Here is a 6,880-nt window from a genome sequence, read left to right as displayed (position 1 = left end):
GTGCATTTAAGCTTCCTGTGTTTTGTTTTGTTTTTAAATAATCATGTAGCATGTAACACATAGGCCTTCAGAAGAGTGACAATCTAGCACAGGAGTCCCTATGGCCCACTATCAGGCTGTGAGCTGTTTAGAACTGGGACGGGGAAGCGACATGCTAGTGCGTGCATATGTGCTCCAATTGATGAGAGGTGGGTATGTATGCCTGCCCACCAGTCATGGGAACCATCCGCTCTTCCTCCTCCTCCCTCCTCAGACAGTCCTGAAAGCCAGAAAGGTTGGAGAACTCTGATGTAGTACATCCAAAAAAAATGCAGTACTTTACACCAAAAACAAAAGCTAAAAATAAAACTTGAATTGTAATTTCAAATATTTTATTAAGATTTGTTTGGTGCACACACCAAATGTGCATTTTGCGCATGCGCAGAGGGTTTGCTACTAACCAACTCCTGCAATACTGCACTCTCCCTGTGTCTTCAGCAGCTGACATGTGGCAATCGGCTGTGCCGCGTGAAGCAGCTGAAGTTGAAAAGCAGGAAATCAAGGTCAGTATAGAGCTGGGGTGGATGAGAGGACCCAACAGCTGATTGTTGGAGTGAACCGGTTCGCTCACAGATAATTGTCGGAGCTACCGGTTTGGTCAAACCGAAGCAAACCGGTAGAATACTAACACTGATGTAGATGCCTGCAAGGACACACCTGGTATAACATAGTAAAAAAGATACTTTGCCAATTCCATATTGGGAAACTAAATTTGGAGTACATTGCAGCAATGGCAAAATTAGCAGGCTTACCAGCTTGCCCTACTCAGCCCATACAACTTATTCAAAGATCTTTCATTCTTGTTTTGATGCCTTGGTGCTCTCTGAGCTAGTCTATCACTAGCCGTGATGATGTTATCTCGTTTGGGTAATGAAATGCCTGCAAAAAAACATCCAAATTCTGAGAGCGCCAAATAACCCTCATTTCAATCCTAAGCTAAAAATATTCTTTTTTATTGAGCCTTGTTTTTGCTAAAACCTGGAATAACAAAAATATTCCAGAGTTTGTTCTAGCAAGATTTCAGGAATATGATGTGTTTGAAGTGTGAAACAAATCGTTTCCCCCTGTTTTTTGCAGACTGTAGTACTGTATGTTGCTTTCTTCTTCTGATTTGCTCTTACATTAATATTTGCTTTAAAAAAATTCATTGCTTTTGATCTTATTATTTCTGAATCAAATCAAATTTGTCTTGTTCTTAATTCACTAACTGTAATCTTATTCAGGGGTGTTCAATAACCTCTCTAAAGTATTATGTTTTCTTTAGTTGTGGTTACTGCCCTATAGTGATTCAATAGATCAGCAGTGTTTCCAGATGTTTTTTATATAACAATAATCAGGTACCAATAAAAGAAGTATATTTGTAATAGGCATCCTGTTCCAGTTAATTGTAGTCCCATTTTCTGTGGTTAAAATGAACATCAAGATCCAGATTCCTTTTCAATCAGCACAGAACATTTCTATTTCCTACCTTGGCTCAATTAAAGCACCTTATTGAATTAGTTATTTACAAAGGAAAGCATACAGTTTTATTTATAACACAATTAAACCCTGGTAAATTTTCCAAAGTGGAGGAAGAAACCTTATTGTGATATAAATTATTCCTAATAGACTTTATTAGTCAGTAAACTGTTATTAAGTGGGCATAAGACTTCATTCCAATTCCACCATAATATACACATGATGTTGTCTTTAATGAAAAGGTCTTATATATATTTTAATGCCAAATAAAACAAAGCATTCCAAACCATTGCACAGAAATAAACAGCAACTATGTTTCTTTCTGAGCCTACATGTTTCCTGAGCGCTTAGCAGAAATTTAGGTTCTAATCTCTTTCCACTTTTCTTTCTGGTGGAATTCTATAGGACTTCTATAATCCAGACTTAGATACATTAACAGGGAACTTCTCTCTACAGAGTGTGTGCTCTTTCTGTGTATTGTATTTATAGTGCCTATTGTAAGTGGGGGATGACAGGGAATGAGGTGGCTGGATGGAGTCACTGAAGCAGTAGGCATGAGCTTAAATGGACCCCAGAACATGGGAGAGGACAGGAAGGCCTGGAGGAACATTGCCCATGGAGTCACGATGGTTGGGACACGACTTCACAACTAATAACATTGTAAGTGGCTTTTTAGATGTTGATTGGGTTGTGTTAATGGCTGGCTTTTAAGTCATTAGCTGTCATTTGCTTGTGCTGCCCAGCCCTTGCCTTCTAAGTATTTCATAGGCTGGTGGTAAATCAGCACTCCTGTTGACTGATAAGAGGCCTGTTTCCCAGGCTTCCGTCATGTCCCTGGCTGTTTCTGTGCCTGCTCGTCCAACAATCTTAGTCGCTGCAAAGTTGAATGTGTGTCCTTGTTTATTGCAGTGTGAGACTACCAATGAGTTTGGGTCTTCTTGTCTGACCACTCATTTGAGTTCTTGCAATCAGGTGGTTAGCTGCCACCCCATCTGCGCTACATAGTTACAGGGGCAATCCATACAAGGGGTTTCGGCAGTGATGGGATTAAAAAAAAATACTACTGGTTCTGTGGGCATGGCGTGGCTTGGTGGGCATGGCAGGGAAGAATACTGTAAAATTTCCATTCCTCCGCACTCCTGGGAGGAGGTTACTGCAAAATCCCATTCCCTCCCCACCCCACTAACCTGCTTTCCAGCTCTGTTCTCCTGTGCAGGGCAACAAAAGAAGACCCAGCCAAAAGAAGATCAGCTGGGACTCGGGAGGCAGTGAATAGATGGGGGCGGGGCTAGTCAGAGGTGGCATTTGGCGGTTCTCCGAACTACTCACAATTTCCACTACCAGTTCTCCAAAACTGGTCAGAACCTGCTGAATACTACCTCTGGGTTTCAGCAGATTACATTGGAAGTATCTCCCACCTCCAAGTGATCTTTGCAATGCATAATTTGTCCTCGTATGGTAGCCTTTGGCTGGTGTGCAATGCTCATTTGCAGATCTTGGAAGCTGCTTCCTACAGCTTTTTTTTTTTTTCAGTTGATTATAAAACTCAGAAGTCTGTCCAAAACAAAATCTTAAAGCAGTGGTTCTCAACCTTTTTTTTTTTTTTTTTTTACCACAGACTCTGTTTAAACACCTTTTGTGACCCTGGACCTCAAGATTTATCTCAAGATTTAAATCATAACATTTCTTCAAATCTCCGTGGACGCCTCCTCTGATGACATTGAGACCCCTCCCAGGTCTGTGAATCACAGATTAAGAACCACTGTCTTAAAGCTTTATATAAAGATCATAACAATATTTAACCTTTATATTTAACTCTTTATAAGAAGATGGGTCCCATTTCATCTTTGAGTAGTGTGCCAAGGACAGCCCTGCCTAAAACTGAACATATCCCAGACAAAAACTAAACTGACTCTAAGTTTATATGAGATAATTTGGTGCAGTTAATATGACGGCCTCCACGCCTTTAACAATCTGGAAATGTTTCATATTAAAAATCAAATGGTAACAACAACTTTTGGGAAAGCTGTTAATACAGTAGCCAAGAGGTTGGGCCATAGGTGCTATTCAGCAGGTTCTGACTAGTTCTGGAGAACCGGTAGTAGAAATTTTGAGTAGTTCGGAGAACCAGGAAATACAACCTCTGACTGGCCCCGCCCCCATCTATTCACTGCCTCCTGAGTCCCAGCTGATTGGCTGGGTTTTCTTTTGCTGCCCTGCACAGGAGAACTGGGCTGGAAAGCAAGTTAGTGGGGCGGAGAGGGAATGGGATTTTGCAGTAACCTTCCTGCAGGAGGGGGAGGGAATGGAGATTTTACAGTATCCTTCCCCTGCCACGTCCACCAAGCCATGCCCGCAGAACCGGTAGTAAAATAATTTTTTGAATCCCACCACTGGGTTGGGCCCTCTGGTTGTGTAGCTCTTGCTCTGGACACTTTTAATCAGAATTGAAATTGGTGAAGGAAAAGCAACAGCCATAGCTCTGACCACAATGGCCTATTAGCTGGATAAGCTTAAAGATTGCTCCGCTGAAAGGGCAGGAGCAGGGAGAAGAAATGCAGGAAATGACCTTTATCAAGTCCTATATAAACAGAGTCTCCCACCCATTTATGCCAGCAACCTGGCTCGTTTTTCAGGGTCTTATTGGAAAGACATAGAAGAAGAAAGGAAGGGGCCAGATATTTCACTTCTCTTGGTGTGAAGGAGGAGAATAAGCCTGAAACTGCTGCTGCTGCTGCTGCCTGTCCCATTTTCTCCGTCAATTTGATATCTTTTTTGAGAGAAAGAGAGAGAAAGAAAGAGTTTATTTTGAATTTCTTGGTTTGCTGACACTCTAAAGACCCTGTTTTTGTTTTCAGCCACTCATGTTGAAGGCTGAAAGGTCTGGGAAGAATAAACTGCAGCAAGTACATCTTTGTTTGCTGGTACTCACTTGCAACTTTGCCACACAGAGCTTGGCTGTAAGTAGCAGGCTGTTCCCTCTTGAGTCATCCCCCCCACTTTAAATCCAGTGGTGTAGCTAGTAGACAGCGTAGCCCTTACAATAATGAGGGCATCAAATATGAATCCAGAGAATGACTTGAGTAGGGACCAGCACCCCAACAACCATTGATTTGGTTACCTTTTTACTTTTATTTATTTTTTTAAGTTTATGATCAGGTAGAGTAGGGATAGAGTGGCTCAATGGCTAAGATGCTGAGCTTGTCGATCAGAAAGATCAGCAGTTCAGCGGTTCGAATTCCTAGCACCGCGTAATGGAGTGAGCTCCCGTTACTTGTCCCAGCTTCTGCCAACCTAGCAGTTTGAAAGCATGTAAAAATGCAAGTAGAAAAATAGGGACCACTTTGGTGGGAAGGTAACAGCGTTCCATGCAGCTTCGGTGTTTAGTCATGCTGGTCACATGACCACGGAGATGTCTTTGGACAGCGCTGGCTCTTCGGCTTTGTAACGGAGATGAGCACCACCCCTAGAGCCGGAAACGACTAGCATGTATGTGCGAGGGGAACCTTTACCTTTACTTAGTGAATAGCACAGCTCTTACTAGCAAATATGCTCATTTTCTCTGGAAAAATACCTACTGTGATAGGTATGATTACCAATAATAGATGTCCATACACCTTGTGGGTGATATAAAATAAGGCATTCTTATATACTTATTCTCTAAATTGTCATTATATTGATCTTCTATTGTAGTTCACTTCTCCCAAATGCCCCCATATGTTGCACAGTCCAGGATTAACCAAGTTTGAATACTATTCTGATTGCAAGTTGCTGATTGCTCTGAGTGTGTCTTTGATATTGGTACCACCCCTGCCCAAGGCATTATTTCTTTCTTGAAGTTTGATTCCCCCCCCCCACATGTATCATTTAAAACAGCCCACAAGAAGAGGCAGTTGACAAAATGATTGAGTGATCACATTCAGATTCAGATCCACCATCGCTCATGGAAATTCACTGGCTGACTTTGGGAAAGTCACTATTTCTCAGCCCAATACATCCCACTCGTTTGCTGTACTGGGGAAAAATAGAAGCATTCATATCATTCCTCATATTTGCAAGGATGTTCAACTTCACTTCATCTTACAATACTTTGAAAGAATATAAAACATGTAAATGTAGATCTGGACATAGAATGGACAGCTTAAAAAGAATAGGACACACATTTATCACGCCTTTCTTAAAACCCAATAATAATACACAGGAATGCAAACTGAATATTTCTTGCTTCTGTCTCCCCTCTCACTGCAGCTAAAAATGCTATAGGTTTTTTTTTTCCTGCTGCTTCTTTGTTTAGAAATTCAAGCCTGAAGAGGATTTACAAATTCAGATTAACAAGCTTCTTCTTGTTATTTGCTTTTCTGGTGATGGTCTCATGAGAAACAAAGGATAATTTGACACCAGATGGAAACAAAGATATAGTTTACCAGCAGGAGATAAAAAGTAGGAAATAAGCCCACTGGGTCTCCCACCTCTTTATTACACTGGTAACATGTAGTAAAGCAAAATGTAGGGGACATGACCAGCATGCACTTACAATACTTTCTTCAATATACTGCATTTCACTTCACAGTGGAGAAAATCAGCAGTGCAGGGATATCCTATGGCGCAGTCCCTTTAGCCTGCAAGAAAGGTTCCTTCCAGAATTCATTAGGAATTTAAATGTTATTGTATAGAATACAATTGGAGACCTGAAGGAAAACTGAAGGGTTATACAAATACCTTCCAGCCACATTCATCTCAGACCCAGCATCCCTCATTCATTCACACGCCAGGACAAATTCACACACCCCAGATGAAATAAAACAGAGGCTGTATTGCAATTGATCGTAGCTTGCTGTCCAGATTCACTAGACTCTCAGCCCTGCTGCTGCCCTGGCTATCTAGAAATTGCAGCTTTGCCTTGTTTTCATTCAATCTTGAAGGAGGCAAAATATAAGCCCTTCACCCTCCAAAGAAAGCCAAAAGCCCAAAGGAAAGTGGCTCTCTTTTTTAGGAAAACCCACCTGAGAAGTGAAACCCACTCTCCGGATGTTGGATTGCTCATGGTTCAGTTGTTTTCATCAGCTACCTGGATGAACAGGTCAAACTAATCTTATTTTTACCTTTTCAGGATCTGCATCTCTGGAAAAGGAGATTCCCCTCAGTGAATCAATTATCTTCTGGTGTGAGGAACCCAGACCTGAATAGATTGTCACTTGAGGGTTGTCACCAGGACAGGCTACCTAGATAAGTAAAATTAGGCTGTATATTGTTTAAATTTATTTATTTTGTTAAATGTATATGCCACACATCTCATTATCCAAAAAAATTATCTCCTCCATCCCAGTGTCGGAGGCTTTCACTGAAAAAGGCCTATTCTTTGCAATTATCTAGTGAACTCCCA

The sequence above is a fragment of the Notechis scutatus genome, chromosome 3 (assembly GCF_049901735.1).
Source record: "Notechis scutatus isolate UNSWTSFEM ecotype Mainland chromosome 3, rNotScu1.2, whole genome shotgun sequence".
NCBI lineage: Eukaryota > Metazoa > Chordata > Lepidosauria > Squamata > Elapidae > Notechis > Notechis scutatus.
Note: the sequence above shows the minus strand (reverse complement) of the source record.